The following is a 21667-nucleotide window of genomic DNA, read 5'->3' on the forward strand; positions in this document are numbered from 1 at the left end:
GTTTCAAAAAAGTGAACTTTTTAACAACCAATAACCTTTTGTCACAGAAACTTTTCACACCTCTAAGCATACTATAATTTCTAAGCACTATTTTCTTTGCTTCGATTATGTGTTCACATGCTAAAAAACAAAATAACAAAGTTTAAAAAAAAGAAAAAAAAAGAGAAAAAGGAAAGGGCCTTTTCCTCACTGCCAGCGCCCAAGCTTATCTCAGCAGCCTCCTATTTTTAACCAGATTGCAAATGGTATCCGTGATCAAAGGCCCGGAGCCCTGGAGGAACTTAGGCAAACAGCACGCAGCAGAATGCTTCCTGATGATCTGTAAGCAGGAAAGGACTTTTGACATGAAAGACAGCTTAAACAGCACAAGAATAGCAATAAACCAGCTGTAAAATGGTTGCCCTTGAACGAAAGCAAATTGTTCCAAATAATTTTTCCCTTTTTTGCAGCCTCTGGATGTCCCGCTGGGGCATTTAAACAGCCACATGCTCAGTGTACAAAAGCTTCTCTAAGTGGGAAAATACAGTGTACTAATGTGTTTAGAATAAGGGGACCGAACACATCCAAAGTTCAGATTTGATGCTTCCTTTTCCTTTTGTTGGAGAATGAGTTCATTAATGCCAGGCTTGTTTTGGATACTAAATAAGCTTCCAGTCAGTAATGTTAAAGGGTAATTTATTGGCTTAGAAATACTCAATTAACCATTAAAGTGGTTGTTAATTTAAAAAGTAAACGGATTGTTGAGCCTTTACATAGGACTGTTCATGCAACTGGAATGTATATTTACCTAAAGATTAAGAAGTACAATGCATACTTTTCTTTGTTATTTTCTATTAAACAACTTATACTATAGAAATGCCATGAATACTATGAAGTTTCTATACATCTTCCCCACTATAAGTCATGAGAATAATATAATACTTAATGTTTACATAATTACAAGACACTTCTATATGTGCAGTTTTATTTAATTCACACAAAAGCTCTTAAATCGAGTGTTACCCAACACCATCCTTTGAATAAATACATAAGATACAATGTTCTCTCTCAATGATGTTTATTCTAATCAATTATATGAATTCTATATTTAAAATAATAGATTAAAAGGAAATCTTTTACTACATTATTTACAAAATCATGGTAAATATACTGAGTAATTTAGAAACCAATATGCTTATATTAAGAAGTATATTTTATTCCACAAAAGAAAAATACCTTTAAATAATTTGGCAATTCACTAATAAATGTTAGGCAGAGAGATTTATTTAAAAATCAGACAATTGAAAAACCTTTGAAGTTACTTAGATACACATATGCATTGCTTAATAGAAATGTGTTGCTTTAATATTAAATTTAAATAAAATATTTATTAATCAAAGCATACAAAATACATCTGAAAGGGTTATTTCAATTACATAATCAATAAACTATGATACCAAAATCTTATTTTCCTATAATAAATTATCACTCTAATTTTATTGACTAAGTCTATATTTCATAATTTGCCTAAATTGTATAAATTCACTCACAACTTTATGGTCTCAATTAGAATAAACATCCAACAAAACCATGTGTAACCATTGTATAACAAAGGAAGCAAACTCTGCCTAAATCCCAAAAATCACTTTGAAAAATTATTGTTTTAAATGCAAACAAGCACAGAAAAGGGAATTTTTCTAAAGTAATCCTCAGCTTAACAATAGTTGTGTTTGGAAGCACCTAACTACAGACTTCTGATGAGGTCAATTATTATATACTAAATTTCTAAGTGCTTTTCTGTGAAAGTAATCAAGTTATCAAAACGAATTCCTCTTTCAGTCATAGAAAAGTGGTACTCTTCTGATAAATATTTATTTATATAACATCATGCAAACGTATAACATTTACTAGTAAGAACATAGTACATATTCAAATCAAATCCCTTTTTCTCCTAGAGACTTATTTCATGTTATACTTTGTTTTACTTTTATCATAATGAATACAGGCACAATGAGTATACAAAGCCTTTCTGTGCTTGGTCAGGGAACCAGCTAAAGTACTGGCTCAATGGCTCTGATTTTAAACCATGTTTTACTTAAGACTAATTTTTCATCAGTGTTAGAGGTTAATAACACTGTTATTTCCTCTATTACCTGGATTTAATAAAAGCAGTGGGGCATAACATTCTGTAAAGCCAGGCAATAAGAGGAAATAATACAAATGTTAACCTCTAACATAAATGTAATGGTAATTGCTCCAGTCTAGCTTTAAAATTGATGCCTTTGGAAGACCCCCACATGGCCAAAAAAAAAAGCTCTCTCCTCAGTGTTCTAGCAACTACCAAGATCCAAGGTCAAGGGCAAATTATGCCATCAATTTGTATGCTTAACAACATTTCTGCACCATATCATCCTTAAATATAGAAGCACATTCTATTAGGAATAAAACATGACAATAAAGCAATGAAGCTTCAATTATAAATCAACTAAAGTGAAAGTACATGTTGAAAATGTTAACAAAGATTGTTTCAATACAGAAAAGTTGATTCACCTTCTTACACATAAAATATAAAATCAAGTTACATGATAAGGTAGATAAATCTCCAAATTAAATACTGAAGAAAGAGAAGCATGCAAAACAGCTTCATCTATATCTAACCAGCACGTACGAAATTTTCTCTTTTTCATTTATATCCAATACTTATAAATATTCATTGTGGTTATTTTATATACATATGTAGTGATATTTATTTCTATTTAATAAGCATATTTTTAATGTTTTGGCAGATAGAATTAATGTCTCTTGCATTACATGTCAACTTTGTCTTGCATAGCACCAAGTCATGTCAGCAGCCTCTTTGGAAACTAATGCCAGCAAGTTTAAGATTGATTTCTGCTAATTATCTCAGGCTCTCAGACCACACTGTTCATACACTAGGAACCAAATTTCCAGATTCAATTTTTGCAAATCTGCTAGGTCCCTCAACATTTGTGAGTGTACCAAACCAAAAATGTTCCAAGCTTTCCTCTTTTCAAATACCACCACTCTTATTACACATTTCAACCATTTATTTCCTGTCATCTTTTCATATTCAGTTTACAAAAAAAACCATGCCTTCAAACTGTTAATGATCCAGAGTTTGTTAGAATCTTTCTTAATAATTAAGTTCCTCACGTGCATGAATCTTGTCACTCATTTCTTATATTCTTTAAAGATCTTCTAAAATGGGTACTTGGTTGGCACCCAAAACATACTAACTTATTAGTATTCATGCCTCAGTAGAAACAGGAAGGAAAGATCTTTGTTCAATCTGATTTAGCTCAGCCCTACCATATGGCTTTCATCGGGTATCAGAAATCCAACTTTTGATCATCCTCCTGTTACATAGATTGTGAATGTCAAAACCTAAGCACTTATCTTGTCTTCTCACAACTATCAAGTAGAAGAGGAACTTCAGTAGTAACTTACTCTTTAAAAAAATAAAAATTAATTTACATGGCAAATGTAATCATGATGACAATGTCATCTAAAAAATACAAACCAGCTTTGTCTTTGAAAAGCTCAAAATCTTTATCACCTCATAAAACATGGGGACCAAAAATCTTCAGGCAGGCCTAAGGGAAGTTTCAGAAAGAGAAGTTTAATATTTGATTGGTGAGAAGGATCACCAGTGGCCCACAGCCACGAACAAGGTCACTAAAATAGACAGAAAACCCTCCTCAGGTGTGGTCTCTTTGTTGTGTATTTACACTGGCTCCCGTGTTGAAAGGAGGTCTCTATGGTCCTGAAAACTGCCAAAAACCCCTGGCTGAGTGAAGCTATAAACACAGTGTGCGATGATAACCTCTGCTGCACTCCATGTGTCCCAAAATCTGCTAAGACCTTCACTTTAGTCTGCAACTAGGTAGAATAATATTTGAGGTCAATAAATTGGGGACAGGGTGCAGGGAGTGATGAGAGAAGCTCAGGGGTAGAAAAGGAGGCAAGGGACCACAGTTTCTTGTTTAAGGAAAGTGGTAGGACCACTTACCACCTATATTACCTAAAGCTCATTACATAATCTTTCAAAGCTCCCTCACTCATAGAACTAATATTAAAGCTATCTACTGCACAAAGTACGTAAAACAATCTATGCAAAGCAGTGATTGGTACCCGGTAATTATTCTCATGCATTAAATGCATTCTAAAAGCCAAGATTATGATGCAAAATGTAAATCTGAAGTGGACTTCAGTTCCAGAGACTGAAGCTCTTCTGAATCTTTCTAAATCAAGTCCTTTATTCTTGAATTCTTCATTTGGACAATTATGGATTCATGTGCTCACATTATAAAATATTAATATTATAAACAGTCTCAAAAGACAAAAGTCATACCTGTCACTGCTAAGAAAATGCTACTTTACTTAATAAACTGTCAATAATTACATCTGGAGAAGGAATAAAAAAATGACAGTTTCCTCTTAGAAATTATTACTAGAGAGAAATTCAAACTTTTTTATTACAAATATTCAATTCTATGTTTGTATTTGACAACAAAATAAAACGAGTTCAAAATTTTAAAAGACAAATAATAGTCTCTCTCCCTGAAGAGTTCAGAGTCTAATGGAAAAAATGTATACATAAATCATAACCGATGAGTGCTATAACAAAGGCGTTTGAAAGCTTCTAGAGTACAGAACCTGAGGGATGAGGAGGAATTCACAGTAAAAGTGAAGTATACCCTGGACCTAGAAGAATGACTTGGGCAAGAGTTTAAAAATATTTTCCTTCATTAATTGAATGGATATCTTTTTTGCATGCAGATTCTAAGAATATATAGCTGACTGCCCCCCCCCCCCAAAACAAGCATCACTTGAATGATGGAGGAAAATTTCCCCATACATTACACCATTGTCATGGCTATCTGGGTATCCAAAAGAAATTTCCAAATGTAAGATTAGTGCCTTGCAGCCTCCACAAAATTTAAAAACTATTTAGAGCAAGAATCATATCTTATTCAGCTTTCTATTCTTTAGCAGATAAAACAAAAATTGTTGTAAACCACATGAAGAATTGGTCTCTTGGTCAGAGACTAGAATTCCCTTAGTTGTATAGCATGTCCTCCAAGGCCAGAAGTGAATCCTCTCCAATCAGAACTATGTCTGGCTTTTTAAGAACCAATTCTCATTTTAGGAAGACTTCTCCTATGGGATCAAGGTATCCCACCAACAAATTAGGAGCTTTTTAGAGTAGTCCTCATCCTTTGTTGGTCCTTCATTTTTGTAAAGTTTATTCATTTTAAGAAACTCAGGACTTTTCCCAAAATTAACATTCATTTTACTAATGCCCTAAGAGGAGAAGTTGATGGTTGATATCATCATATTATTTAAATTCAGTTAAGTGCTAAATCCAATGTTACATGAACACATTAATCTTTACTACTCAATCTACAGAATTCAAGAAGCATTGATATATCTCAAAGTGTTATTGAGAAGATCATAGCCAAGAGCCAATATCAACTTAGGTGGTCCATAATCAGGGTGTAATTGGGAAATTGTCTAACTAAAAAACAGCATAGGAGGTAATCTTAGAGAAAGTACGTGTATTAGTCCATTCTCACACTGCTATAAAGAAATACCTGAGACTGAGTAATTTATAAAGAATAAAGGTTTAATTGACTCATAGTTCCATAGGCTGTACAGGAAGCATGGCTGGAAAGGCCTCAGGAAACTTACAATCATGGCGGAAGGCAAAGAGGAAGCCAACAGGTCTTACATGGCAGCAACAGGAGGAAAAGGGGTAAAGGGGAAGGCGCTACACACTTTTAAGCAACCGGATTTCACGATAACTCAGTCACTATCATGAGAATAGCACCAAAGGGAAAATCCGCCCCCATGATTCAATCACCTCCCACTAGGCCCTACATCCAACACTGGGATTACAATTTGACATGAGATTTGGGTGGGGACACAGACTCAAACCATATCAGTAGTCATCAATGGACTTTGTGCTATGTTTTCAGCATAAGAGCTTGTCTAACCCTGGGAAACTTCTAGTTCAGAAAGATTAAAATCATTCCATGACTCAGTGTTTTAAGCATTTGGCTACAGGCTTAGAAATCTGCTTGAGGACCTCAATCCTAAAGTAGTTCATATCTTTAAACAAGGTGAGCAGGATTTTTGCAACCTAGGACAGTCTGCATCACAGCCCAGTCTTTCTAAACCTCTATCTTCCCGGCTGGTTGGCAATCAAGTAGAACTCAAAGGAAATAGAATAAAGGTACTTAGGGCTCCCTAATTAAGGCTCCTAATACCAGAAATATTTTATAATCCTTGTTTTAAAAAAGCAAGGGGTAATGGGAGACAAAAGTTAAAGCAGGACATTTCCCAAGTCTTCCACAACCAAAATTTGGATCAGCTCTAGACAGAAGCCTTGGCATATGCTAATATTCTGATTTAATAGAATTTTACTACAAGGGCCTAAGATCAATTACTCTTATTGTAATGCATGAAAAATTTAGTCATATATAAATATTACTCACAAGCAACATTTGGGAATCAATGATTTGCTAGGAAAAAGTAGAAAGGATATTTTCCAACGAATTTAGAACTTAAAAGTAAAATTAAGGCCAGACATGGTGGCTCACGCCTGTAATCCCAGCACTTTGGGAGGCTGAGGCAGGTGGATCATGAGGTCAAGAGTTTGAGACCAACCTGATCAACATGGGGAAACCCCATCTCTACCAAAAATACAAAAATTAACTGGGCATGGTGACCCACGCCTGTAATCCCAGCTACTCCAGAGGCCAAGGCAGGAGAATCACTTGAACCCAGGAAGCAGAGGTTGCAGTGAGCAGAGATGGTGCCACTGCACCCAACCCACGTGACAGAGAGAGACTCCATCTCAAAAAATAAAAAAAAAGCAAAATTAATTTTTCTAAGTTCAGAGAGGTTAAACTCTTTATATTTATCATGGGTAGGGAACAGAGATAGTCTTTTATTCTCTACCTTTGACTCATTTGAAAAGCTAAATGTTTAGCAGTAGTGCAGCTGTCATTATAAATATATCTACCCAATAAGACCACGGAAAATCGCTGCTGGCACTGGGTAGGGTCTTCTAAAATGAAATGTAAAGAAAATGGAGGCCGGGCGTGGTGGCTCACGCCTGTAATCCCAGCACTTTGGGACGCTGAGGCGGCCAGATCACGAGGTCAGGAGATCGAGACCATCCTGGCTAACACGGTGAAACCCCGTCTCTACTAAAAATACAAAAAAAAATTAGCCGGGCGTGGTGGCGGGCGCCTGTAGTCCCAGCTACTCGGGAGGCTGAGGCAGGAGAATGGCGTGAACCCGGGAGGCAGAGCTTGCAGTGAGCCGAGATCACGCCACTGCACTCTAGCCTGGGAGATAGAGCGAGACTCCATCTCAAAAAAAAAAAAAAGGAAAATTAATTCTGACAAATATTGCTAATAAAACAATAGTAGCTCATCTTGATGCCACTGTGCTAGGATTTAATTGCTCCCCAGTCAAAGCAGGTAAGCGATCCCAGAGCAAGGACCTCGGTCAGTCAATCTAGGAACAGAAGAATGCACAGTCACAAAATATATTGTGATAGCTTAAATTTGTATGAGTCTTTAAGAAACAAAAATAACCACAATAAAAAAGTTTTCCTGTCAATGATTTCTCATAATCCTCTCAATAACACCATGTAGCAGAGATATCAATTATTTCACAGATGAGAAATAAAAAGCAGGCTTGAATAACTTGTTCAAAGTCCCAAGACCTAATAAATAAAAATTTTAGAACTAAAACTCAATGCCTTCCAACCTGAGGATGAAGAAATCTTTCTGTTACAGCAAACTGCCTTCATTTGGTCTGTATTCTTAAGTCCATTAGCAAGTGAACTGATCTGTCTTCTCCTTGCAGTGTTTCATGGAATTCCTCTATTGTTCAAAACAAATGTATTAAAAAGTTGGTTAAAAACAAAATACAAAAAACCTGACAGATTCTTCACCTGCCTTTGCTACACGTGGAAACCAAGGAGACAAAAACAGCCTCAGGCCTTATTTCTGCTACCAGTAGTTGATTATTGGTGTTTTACATCCTCGATGGCCATATTTGATTTTTTTAAGAGACAGAAAATAAACAAAAACTCTATGTGCTGTTTCCTCTGTTTGCAAGAACTGTGACTTTTGACTCTTATAAATCTACTCAAAGCTGAAGTCTGCAGAGTGGGTGTTTCAGGAATGTTCAAAATATAGCTTGAGATTTATAGAGCTGCAAACTTCTCTTGGCTTTTCTTGGTCCATCTTATTTGATAAAACTTAACTGGTAAACAAAGTGGCTGTACATCCTCTACAAAACATCCATTAGGTTATCTTGCTTTACACCAAACTAGAGTTTGTTTGCACAAAGAATTAATGAGAGGGGTTACTGAAGGACTTCAGTCTCTTCTTTTATTCCACCCAGACAAATTGTTTGCAATACCAGTTCTGATGAATGCAAATAAAAGTAATTGATATCCTAACATATAACATGCTCTTAGAGAGTCCAGCTCCAGTGTTAGAAAAGGATATTTCTTTCAAAAAGTCTTTTAAGGGCTTGATATTGTAGCAGCTGAAATTTCTATTAGTGTTTATTGAAACCATGCTTCAACTAGAACTGAGTTAGAACTAGACATTGAAAAAGGTAATTTCCTTAAGTAGTATTTCAGCCTTGCTATTTAAAATGTGGCGCTACGATGATCACTGCATATCTTTCGTAATGAATGCCATCATTGATATTCAAATTGGTTAGAATTAATATACTATATTTCTGTGTTTAGAAACACTTCAAGTTAAAGAAAAGCCTCTGTAAATCTAACACTTCAATATATATTTTAAGAATTATCCTTGGACCAGAATATTGACTGGTATTGTATTAAAATGGGGAATTGACATGAAAATCCTACGTGCCATAAAGTGATTTGCTGGTTGTCTAACGGTAAAGTCCTTAAAAGAGTTGGGGAATTTGAAGAAGAGTTACATGTTTTTCTTCCACACACACACACACACACACACAAACAGCTGTTCCAAATTTCTGACCTTTTCTGTAATGAAAAATGCCTGCTTAGCAGTATTTAAATACACACCCATCCTTAATATGTCCCAATGTAAAAGAGGCATTTTTAATAAGAAGTGAGAAAATGATTGTTTTGGAAAATAATTCCTGCTATCAAGACAGAATTTTGAAAACAGATGTTTGGCAATGTTTTCATCATTATGCAACTTTGTTACTGAAAACAATTTTGCTATGTCAATTATAAAACACTAATCTACATACTTTCAAAATTAAATGTTATATATCTCATAGAAACATAAAATATGTTGAATTTGCTAATATCTTAGAAGTCTTGCATCTATGCTTATAATGAAATCGGGCCATAAATTTTTTCTTGTACTCTCTCTCTGATTTTGGTGAATTAGCAGCCTTCTCTATTCCTCAATTTTTGAAAGAGTACCCAAAATAGATGTTATCTATTTTTTGAAGGTTTGGTAAAACTGGTAAATAAACATATCTAATTTTGTGTCCATTTTGTGGGTAGGCTCTAGACTACCAACTAAGTGATTATGATGGTTTTAGATTAATTCATGGTTTGTTTTTAATTTCTTCTTCTATCGGTTTTGGTAGTGTACACTTTTTTAGAAAGTTAGTCAGTTCACCCTGGTATTGGTATAAAAGTCCCTTGTGGAACTTGACATTGAGTTTTAATATCTCTGTTCTACATACAGTCATGTTGGGGTTTTTTTGACCAGTTTTGTCAGATAAATTTCTTTATTAAAACAAAAATAGGTTTTAACTGGGCACAGTGGCTCATGCCTGTAATTCTAGCACTTTGGGAGGCCAAGGTGGGAAGATTACTTGAGGCTAGGAGTTGGAGCCTGGGAAGCATAGCAAGACCCAGTCTCTACAAAAAAAAAAAGAAAAAAAATTAGCCAGGCATGTTGGGATGCCTGTAGTCTCAACTTCTCAGAAGGCTGAGACAGGAAGATTGCCTGAGCCCCAGAGTTCCAGGCTGTAGTGAGCTATGATGATGCCCCTGCACTTCAGCCTGGGTGACAGAGGAAGGTCCTGTCTGAAAAAGAAAAACAAAGAAATAAATAATGAAATTGAAATAAAATGAAGTGAAATGAAAAAGAGATTTTACATCTACAAGATTTATGTTTCCTTGTTTTAGACTTAATTAATTTTGTTCTATCTTGACGATTTCCCTCTGCCTACTATCTTGGAGTTTACTTTGCTTTTCTCCTTTTAAGTCTTGGTGCTGACCTTTAGAACATTAATTTTCAGTGTATCTTCTGCACTATTATAATGAATTTAAGATAAAACTCACGTTTTAAACCTATTTTAATTGCCTTTCAAAAGTTTTGATATGTAGTATTTCATTGCTGTTTCATTCTTTCATTTTGATTTTGTCACAATGTAGTGATTTAAAGCACGGTATCTGGGATCAAATTATCTGGACTCTGAATCTTAGCTCCATCATTCATTAGATCTGTGATTGAGTTTCCTCATCAGCAAAATAATAACAATAGAAGTAGAACTTACCCTTAGGGTTTTATGAGGTATATGTAATGCACATATCAATGTACATGACCCATAGTAAACAACTATTGAAATTGGCTGCCATTATCCTCAATGTCATTCTTATAAACATCATCATTATTAAATCCATGGAATATTTTGGAGAGTGTTGCTTTAAAATTCAAAACATATGAGTTAGGTGGTCTATTTTAAAATATTGTTACGTAATCTTATTTCCTGTGATCAGACATCATATCGGTTCATTGATATTTGTTAAGATGCGTTTTGTGGCCTGGTATGTGGTCAAATTTTCTAAAAGTTTCAAGAGTGTGTGAAAAACACTCTCTAACTTGTCTAATTGTTAGATAAAGTATTATATATGCATTAGACCAGTTTTAATTGTGTTATTCCATTTGTCTGTATATGAAACAAAAGTTGAATCCTTGATCTACCAATACATCACAGAGTTGTGTTGCAATCTTCTATGTAGATTTGTTTATTTTTTCTTGAACTTATTTCAGTTTTGATTCAAGTGTTTGAGGATATGCTTTTAGTTACATACAGATTCAAGACTGCTGCATCTTCTTGGAAAATAGCAGATTTATCATCATAAAACAACTTCAGTAAAATTTTTTGGTTTCAAATCAATTTGGCTTATATTAACATAGTATTTTTCTAATACATTTTCCATTTACTTACTTTTAACCTTTCTATGTCATTGTTTTGCTTTGTTTCCTACAAAAAAGTACATACATTTTTTAAAAACAATAAAAATCTCTGTATTTTGATCTTTGTTTAATCAGTTTGAAGGCCGGGCGCGGTGGCTCAAGCCTGTAATCCCAGCACTTTGGGAGGCCGAGATGGGCGGATCACAAGGTCAGGAGATCGAGACCATCCTGGCTAACATGGTGAAACCCCGTCTCTACTAAAAATACAAAAAACTAGCCGGGAGAGGTGGCGGGCGCCTGTAGTCCCAGCTACTCGGGAGGCTGAGGCAGGAGAATGGCGTAAACCCGGGAAGCGGAGCTTGCAGTGAGCTGAGATCCAGCCACTGCACTCCAGCCTGGGTGACAGAGCGAGACTCTGTCTCAAAAAAAAAAAAAAAAAAAAAAAAAAAAAAAAATCAGTTTGCATTTATTGAGATAGTTTTATATATTTGTATTCCTCTCTTCCATTTTGTGTTACATTGTGCTTTTTATTTTCTTCTTATTTACTAGCTTCTCATGAATTAATTGAATTACCTTTATTCTGTCTTTTCAATCATGAATGTTCTTTTAGTGAAGATCCTTATGTTTTTTATTGTGCTTTTTAAAAAAATTTTTGGACATATGTATTTAATTATCTACTAGATCATCCAAATGGAAATCTGTTGTAAATGAATGGAAACAAGGGTCATAAATTTAGGAGAGAGGCAAGTTTTTTAGGCCAGCATTTTTTGTTTAAACTAGTTTAACTTTAGACGTTCACCAAATTGGACCATTTATTGTAATATTCAAAATATAACTTTTTGCCAAAATAAATTTATCAAAATTGGTTTCCAGAAATTTTCCAAATAATTTTTAACATGATTAAAATTTTCTTACATTTCTTAAAATTTCAAAGTATTTTGGCAAACTTAGTCAAAATACTACATCTTTGTTTAGAGACAATAATTTACAAAAATTCATGGACCAGGGTAACCTAAATTGATGTTCATAAGCATTCTTTGCTCTCAGCCCTAATGTTTTACACCTTGCCTTTAAAATGTATAAGTATCATAAAATTAAGTTGTGATTATCAAAGATATTTTGTATAAAAATTTATGAATTAAACATATGTGACTTCTTCCCCTTTGGTCTCTCTTTCACTTTTGCAGCACCTAGATGCAGAATTTATGAAGTCCTAGGGATGGTGAGGCCATGAGATAGAAAGACCTTGATCCCTGACACTATGTAGCAGAAGCTGCCCACTGCCTAGGATCCCTGACCATCTTTAATATGAGCAAGAAATAAACTTGTATTGTGTTAAGCTATTGAAATTGTGAAGACTAGTTGTTACAGTAGCTAGCCTTAACTTAATACAATTCTGTATTTACTTTCAATTCACTCTGATGATCTATGTTCCTTTAATTAATCTATGTTCATTTAATTAATAGTGACTAATGATATAGTTGAATTAATATCTACCATGTTTTAATTATTTAATTACTAAATTTGTTCTTTGTTTCTTTTCATTCTCCTCCTTTGCTGCCTTCTCTGGTTCAGCTGACTATATTATATGGTTCTATTAATCTTCCTCTCTTAGGTTATCAATTATATTTCTTTACAAATATTTCTAGTAGTTGGCTTAGATTTTCAAGTAAACATTTTAAAGTAATCTAATTTCACCTTCAAATAACTCTATACTGCTTCATGGGTAATACAAGTACCTTAATAATAGACTATTCCCTATTCCCATCCCATATGCATTGCTGTTACTCACTTCACTTACCTATATACTATAACTCCATACTTTGTTACAATTATTGCTCTCAAGAGTTATCTTTTAACATAATTAAAAATGAGAAAAGTAAAAGATTTCATTTTACTTTGATCCATTACTTCTCCAACACACTTCCTTTATTATGTAAACCCTAGTGATACAGACAGGAGACAGGGAAATACTGGGTAGAATAGAGTGGTCCTCGGCGAGGGCCACACCCTCAAGCCTTGACGTGCAGCTTAAAGTGAGAGCATGCATTCCTGTTTTCCAACATAAAGGTTGCCTTTCCAAATCCACCCTGGCCTGCCCCAGCCCCCATCCTGTACCCATAAAAACCCCAGGCCCTACCAGCAGAGCAGCGTGGCAGAGAAGGAGAGAAGAGAATCAGCAGCTGGATATCAGAGAGAAGCAGCTTGGCTTCAGAGGGACAGCTTGATAGCAGGACACCCAAACTCCAGAGGAGGACCACCTTCCCACTCCACCCCCTTTCCAGTCCCCCTTCCCACTGAGAGTCACTTTCATTGGCAATAAAATCCTCTGCATTCACTACCCTCCAATTTGTTCATGTGACTTGTAACCTCATTCTTCCTGGATGTCAGACAGGACCTGGGTGCAAGAGGCTGTCACATTTACCCTCCACTGAGCTGTTGAACACTTAAGCATCCGCGGATGGCAAAGCAAAAAGAGCACACTGTAATACACACCCTGTGGGGCTCCAGGAGTCACAGGCAACCCCTAGACGCTGCTGTGGGCCACGTGGAGTTCTGCTCCTGCCAGTTCCCCACCAGTGCTCATCCTGGCCCCTGCACCCAGTCACCTGCATGTTCCCCCTCCCATGAGGGGTTGAGAGCTACAAACTGAGTAAATGAGCCACCCCCTTCACAAGTCCCGTGAAGGGGTCAAGGGAACAATCTCATTTCACTAGTTTCTGAACTGTATCATTTTTCTTCTTCCTAAAGAACTTCTTTTAACATTTATTTCAGGGTAGGCTTGTTGGTAATCAGGTCCCTCGGTTTTTGTCTGGGAAAGTCTTTATTTCTCTTTTACTTCTGAAGAATAATTTCACTGGATATACAATTCTGGATGGGGGTTGCTTTTCTTCAAAACTTTAAATATTTTCCTCCACTTTCTTCTTACGTGGTTTCTGATGAGAAAACCACTGTAATTCTTATCCCTTCTTTATCTACAAATAAGAAGTATTATTTTTCCTCTGGCTTCCTTCAAGATTTCTTTGTCTTTGCTTTTCTGTTGCTTGAATATAATATGCTTAGGTATACTTTCATGGTGTTTGTTTTTGTTGTTGTTTTGTTCATTTGTTTGTTGTTTGTTTTTTCTCTTTCTTGGTGTTTTCTGGGCTTTCTGGAACTGTGCTGCATGTCTGTGATTAATTTTGGAAAGTTCTCAGCCATTATTATATCAAATATTTATTTTGCTGTTTTCCATTTTCTCCTTCTGGTATTCCAATTATGCATAATTTATACTTATTACAGTTGCCCCACAGTCCTTGGGTATTCTGAATTTTTCTCTTCTTTTCCTTCCTTCCTTCCCTTCCTCCTTCCTCCCTCCTTCCTTTCTTTCTTTCTTTTCTTTTTCTTTCTTCTTTCTTTCTTTCTTTTTTTCTTTCTTTCTTCTTCCTTTTTCTTTCTTCTTTCTTTCTTCTTTCTTTCTCCTTTCTCCTTCCTTCCTTCCTCCCTTCCTTTCTCTTTCAGTTTGGAAAGTTCTTGTTGACCTATATCTTCAGTCTCACTAGTTCTTTCCTCTGGCATGTCCACTCTACTGATAAATAGAGTCTTCATTTCTGTCTTTGATTTCTAGCACTTCTTTTATCTTTTTTTATTTTTTATTTTTGTTGTCTTTATCTCAGATTACATTACCCATCTGTTCTTGCATGTTGCCTGTTCTTTCCATTAGGACCTTTAACATGTTGATCATCGTCATCTTAAGTTTCCTGTCTGATAATTCCAACATTTGTGTTATATCAAGGTCTGAGTCTGATTCTTACTTTCTCCCTTCAGACTGTGTTTTTTCTTGACTTCTGGCATGCTTTATAATTTTTTTTAAACCCAGACATGCTGTATTAATGTTTACTGCAAGTGTAGGTGCCACAGGACTCAAATTTCTCTAGTGTCCTTGTTTTTATCTTCATTGTTGACTTTGGGCTTCCTTAAGATGCTTCTTCAGAGACTGCATTTTACAGCTCTTTCATTGTAATACACTGTTGTTATACTGAACCCCTGTTGGTATGATGATAAGATGTGGGGAAAGTCAGGCGTTCTATAATTTTATACATAACTCTGTGTGTTTAGTGGTCCTGTGTCTCTGGGCTATGACCTTCACAAGTGCTTCTTCAGTGGTATAATACATCCCCCTTGGGTGAGACCTGAAGGCTAGAGGTAACTGGATTGAGAATGCCCTTCCCCCAGCTCGGATATACTCTAGTCAACTTTTTTCTCCTCCAGCATAGGTCTTTGTTATGGAGAACTGTCTTGGAGTATCTAGCAAGAATTACTCTTTTGCTCCCCATGACAGAGCCACAAGACAATCTTGGATCTTCACTGTGAGAATCCAGTGAAGTTCCTGGAGTAAAACCTCATAAAAGCAAGAGGACCCCATAAAATTGCAACCCCCACAAGTTTTTCACTCTCCTCTAGTTCACACTTAGCCTCCAGCGTTTCCTCAAAATTACCATTTAGTTGCTCTTACCAGATTATAATGCCAGCAGCTTCTGCTCCAGGTAAGCAGACCTCAGCTGTGACTCTAGATTCACCTGTCTTTCTGAAATTCAGGGTAGAAATTTGCCTTGCTATGTCTATTCTCTGATGGATTCGAGAAAAATCTTTGATTCACAATTTGATTAGCTTTTTCTTGTAAAGATAGGCATAACAACTTCCAAGCTCTTTATATGCTAAAGCTAAAACTGGAAGTCCTATTTTTAGTTTTTTATTCAATTGATAATTCTTCCTATGGCAAGGACTAATTCCTCTTATTCATTACCTATATGTCAGTCTTATATGTTTTTAATATGTCATGAAATAAGAATATATATAAGTCCTTCTCTCTTGATCTGGGACAAAATTGCCTACAGAAGTTAAACATTTGGGGATTTTCTTAAAAACAAAAGAATTTGACACAGTGGCTCACACCTATAATCTGAGCACTTTGGGAGGCCAAGGCAGGAAGATCACTTGAGGACAGGAGTTCAAGGCCAGCCTGGGCAACACAGCAAAATCTTGTTTCTAGAAAAAAATGGAAAAAAAATTAGCTGAGCATGGTGGCATGTGCCTGTAATCCCAGCTACTCAGAAGGCTCATGTGGGAGGATCACTGAGATCACACCACTGCACTCCAGCCTGGGTAACAGACCGAGACACTCCCTGTTTCCAATCAAAAACAATAACGAAGGCTGTATCTAGAAAGTAAGAGTGACCAGAAACAAAGCACTTGGCCCTGCAAGCCACAAAAGAGGAACATTGTCCTTTTTAAAAATTATTTCTAAGCTTAAGATATTAACAGGCTGATTTATGAGAGCGCAAGTGGAAGCAAGGACAGGGATTGGGTTTCTTCAAGCATATTCCTTATGCCCTTATATGCTCCCCGTGCTGCATTGCCTGAGAGCTAGGAGTGTGTCTTCCAAATGTTTACGGCATGTCTCTGTAATACTTCATTATGTGCCAAGGCAGCCATCCTCTCCTGCAAAGTAGCAGTGTCTGGGAGCAAGTAATCATTTTGAAATAATAAAGGCTATTTATTTTATTGACATTTAAAGTGCATGAGAACATTTATGACCAAACTCATACATAATTCTAACCAAGAGTATGTGGCATTAATTATCAATACAGCTCCAGGGAAGGATATGTTTATAACATCATAAAGCAGATCTTTCTTTTAAGTCAAAGATGTTTGTATTTGGAGGGGAATTATTGTGACATTTAATTTGACCTGCTTTCTAGGGACATCTTTCTGCAATTGTCAATTTCTTTCTCTACAGTTTGCATTGTATCCATATTTTATTAATAAAATTATGTTCTATACTATGCTGGTAGAAAGTTGTGTTTAACACTGTAAAGTATTACAATTTAGGCATTACTTGACAAGAATTGGCAGTCTGAATTAGATTTCATTTGAAAACAAATATGACATAGTAACCAAAAAAGAATATAACCTAGAATAGTCACTATTCCCTCAAGTAAGATATGATGAGCAAGTAAATAACTATGTGAGCTGGCATGCCTACAAAGCCAATATAATACTATACTACCACTACTAATAAAATGATATTTTCAGCCCTACACTGCAATGAAAAATCACTGTCTTCTTATTTTCACAACAGGTTTTAACTGGATATTTTTGTTAAGAACCAGAGAATCGGGCCGGGCGCGGTGGCTCACGCCTGTAATCCCAGCACTTTGGGAGGCCGAGGCGGGCGGATCACAAGGTCAGGAGATCGAGACCACGGTGAAACCCCGTCTCTACTAAAAATATAAAAAATTAGCCGGGCGCGGTTGTGGGCGCCTGTAGTCCCAGCTACTCGGGAGGCTGAGGCAGGAGAATGGCGTGAACCCGGGAGGCGGAGCTTGCAGTGAGCCGAGATCGCGCCACTGCACTCCAGCCTGGGCTGGGCGACAGAGCGAGACTCCGTCTCAAAAAAAAAAAAAAAAAAAAAAAAAAAAAAGAACCAGAGAATCTCTATAATGGTTGTACAGAATGAAGTGATCCCTAGAATCCTTTCCAGATTAAATATTCAATGGCCCTATATTTATAGATAAGGTGAGTAAGGAATCTACTGTGGAATGATCCACCCTAGAATTCTCAGTCCATAAAGTAAAATCAATTACTGAACTATAAATCTTAAGCACCAAAGCTTTGCAAGTATAAAATGTAAAAAGGGGTTTTAAAGCATTACTTCACTTCGTTAAGATAAGCCCAGTAGAAAATAAATAGGAAGATGTTAGAATTGGCAAAGAGTTTTTCCTGTCATATTTTTTTGAGTTCTTGTCACAATGCTTCCATTTATTAATGATGTTTCCTAGACCAAGTCTCTGAACGTCCTGAAACTCAGAAGAAAACCTCCTCATTTCCTCATCTGTAAGTGGATATAACAGTATCTCCACATCGGCAATGCTCAGACCCATCTCTTTTTCTTCCTCTCCTTTTAATCCTATGAATAAATATATTTTCCACATAATGTTTAAGAACTTGGTATAAAATTCCCCTTAGAGACTGTATTTATTTAGAAATGCTCAGATTTATAACTATTTTGTTTATCGTTCCAGGGAACACAGTCAAGATTAGCCATGATCCCAGATTCATGATTGTAGTTTAATAAGGGAAGCAACGCAGACACACATCCCATTTACAAAAATGAGAGCTATAATGATTACAAAAGTGATGAGTAAATGAAATGATCCGGAATTATTAATATGTCGATGGTTTGGAGGTCATCGGATGTTAGAGAAACTGTCCTGAAAGAAGTGGGCCTTATACTGTCATTTGAGAAGAAAAGGGATCCGATGAAACAGAGGGAAGCTGTTCTCTAGAGCAAACATTTGGGTTGACAGGGAGAGTGAAGGGCAAGTGGAATACAACTCTTAACTTGGGCATACCCCACCCAGACAGGTGACTAAGACCCTCATACTACCTAGTGATCACCCAGAATAGTCACACAGTTACTGCCTGAGTCTCCTCTGAGCCAGAAGTTATCTATGCTATGTGGGCTTTTTTATTTTTCTCACATCTCGCCATTCCATGAAAATGTACCTTTCCCGTATTTGAGTACAGCAATATCCTCTTCTTCATTTTTGAAGTAGACTAGGCTCATCTAAAATGATAATATTTACTAATATGAGTGTCTTTACCAAGTACAAATCTGTATTATCCAAAAACAAGCTGTAATAAAAATTTTAATCAGCTTTCCTGGAGCTATCCTAGAATCCAATAATCGGAAAAAAATCAATTTGTAAACAAAAATGAAAATGTAAAATTGACAGTTTTCCTTTATAAATATGAACTAGCTTATACTTGAGAGATAAAATAAAGATGGTAAAATAATTGCATATATATTTATTTTAAATATTAATTTAATCTAAAATTCGATTAGCATTTACTTAGATAATGAAACACTTAACTGGAAAATAATCTTACCTTTAGAGATAGCATATAATAATTTACGACATGAAAAATTCAAATCACAGATGGTATAAAACAATCAAATACAAAACGATTTTCCTTGAATTTCCAGACTGCTTCAGAAACACAAATAGAGATTAATTTCTGTGCTCAAACATCATGCTTGAAACTGTCTACAACTATTATCATGAAGCACCATTATCTCAAAGCATTACCTAAAAACAATATGCTTGAAAAACCATCTACAGCTATTTCTTATCCGAGAAAAACAAAGAGCACGTATACATAAGGCAGCAAAATGTCAGAGGTTGAAATTGAAAAAAAGAGTACATGTGCATTTTTCTCTTTGACATTTTTTAAATATTAGAATGTTTATTCTTACTTTTAAAAGATAGATGCAAACCTCACTGAATTTAGTATTTTCATTGCAAACATCTAGCAGCTTTCAGTAAACCACTAAACTATAACTCTTATTTACTCTTATATTGATAAGCAATCCCACACAGCAAGCAAACTCAAACAAGAAGTAGGAGACTCACAATGATCCCTAGGCAGTAAATATATTTGCTCTCTAATTAACATCTGAAGACTTCTAAGTTGTTAAAAATTCATATATGCCTTTGACATCCCAACTTTAGCAAATGTGAGTCAGAAATGTATGAGGATGTGACAAAAGCCACCTCCTGAAGCCACTGCTAAATCTAAGATCATCATCCTCTTGCCTTTGAAGGTTGGAAATGGGGAGACTCCATCACAAACACTTTTCTTCTGTGAGCTTAATCGATGCCACCTGTCCGTCTAATACCTTTCAGGAAATGACAGCCCTGCTGGGTGGATACTAAGCCATTGTGACTTTATATTTCTGGCTGGAGAAGTTTTGTTTGGATTTTTTTATAGACCTGTTAACCCTTGCCAGATTTTACAGTCCTGCAGCACTGAATATAAACTATGGATTTTGAAATTGGGAGTGGAAAGTGTTGTTGGTGGGCTCACTGTGGATCAAAAGTCTTGCATGTATGTATTGCCTTTGACCCAGAAACTCTAGGTCTGGAAATATAAAGGAAAGAAGTGAGAATAAATATATAATTATGTGGCTCTTCATTGCGGAATGATTTACAAAGGGAAATGTTGACCTTAAATAATGTGTTTAAAAGTTACACTAAAGTAAAATGTTCTAAAATATAAGATGAATAGACTATTTGCAGTCCCAATAAAAGTAATATTCTAAACATATTCATTCACATTAAAAATATTCATGCAATAGTTACATGAAAAAGTGAGGTACAAAACAGTAGGTTAAGTGTGATCTCATTTTTATTGCAAAGAATATGTGTGTGTGTATATATATACATGTATATGTACAATGCCAATCCCCAGAGAGAACTACTATTTTATATATATACACATACACATACATACACTAAACTAATAAAAGTAAAATTAAATTACATTTGACCCATTTAAATTAGTATAAATATATATGTCATATCACGAAAAAAATCAGATTTAGAGGAAAGAAAAATATGTACATACATGACTTTCTTGCTAAATTTCTGGGTGATCTTCGAGAAGTAATTACAGTTACCATATTCATAAAATAAAATTAGAGGAGTAGATGATATCTGAAAGACCCTTCAGTTCTAATATTCTATCAGCAACCAGAAAATCCTTAATTTGGCTTAGAGCCTTGACTTCCTTCAACCATGGAAGACCCCACACCAGTTTCAGCAATGGTGTACCAGTTCCCCTGGACAGGGACTATGTCTTGCAAAAATATTTACTCTTTAAATAAGTCTTCTTCACATAATAGCCGCTCAATAAATACTTGGAAATAAATCATTCTCCTAGCTATATTCATAGTTTCCTGAGCTTAGGAAAACTGTCCCAATATATTTTTTAAGTTTTATTGACTCATTACAAATAGTAATGACTAATCCAGTCTAAGAGCTAGTACTAATGTAAAAGCAAATATAGCAAGACAGTAAGCTGTTCTCATGTTCTCTCCACATGAAAGAATGTGGCCTCCAAAAGCCACTGAACACCATAGTTCTTACGTTCTATTAAAGCTGTACATTTTCCACATTGGCTCTATTTGATTCATGTTTTGGGTTTTGCCCTTTGTTTTTCAGAAGAACACAGAATTGTTTTGGTAGCTTCATCAGCTTCAGAAGAAGCCAGAATAAATGTGCTGGTTAAAATGTTCAGTCAGCACGTCTGTCAGCATGTTTCAAGTGAAACACGAAAGACTATATAGCTGCAGTCACAGCTTTAGGAGCGAGCAAAGCAAATGGGTAGCTAGAGCACCCCAAGGTAGAAGAGCAATAGACAAAAAGGAAACTCCACAGCAGATAACTTCCCAGCTGACCAGGAACAGGGCAAAGTCAAAACCGTAAGAGAAGATTAGAAAATGAAGAGCCATCCCAGCACTAAACCGATGTAAATCACATTCTTTATTATTCCTCTATGATTGTTTTTATTTAATTTGGGATTGCTGAATGTAAAATATGGTTTTCATTAATCAAATTAATAAAAACTTTCAATTTTCTACTTACCATGTAGTACTT

The 21667-nt window shown here is 35.7% G+C and overlaps 1 long non-coding RNA gene across 7 annotated transcripts in view; it reads right to left on the reverse strand.

The window, feature by feature from the left end:
* LOC105486124 (uncharacterized) overlaps window positions 1–21667 on the reverse strand; it is a 329958-nt gene that overhangs the window by 122942 nt on the left and 185349 nt on the right. The gene's annotated exons all lie outside the window — the stretch shown is intronic.

Source organism: Macaca nemestrina, chromosome 3 (genome assembly GCF_043159975.1).
Source record: "Macaca nemestrina isolate mMacNem1 chromosome 3, mMacNem.hap1, whole genome shotgun sequence".
Classification (NCBI taxonomy): Eukaryota; Metazoa; Chordata; class Mammalia; order Primates; family Cercopithecidae; genus Macaca; species Macaca nemestrina.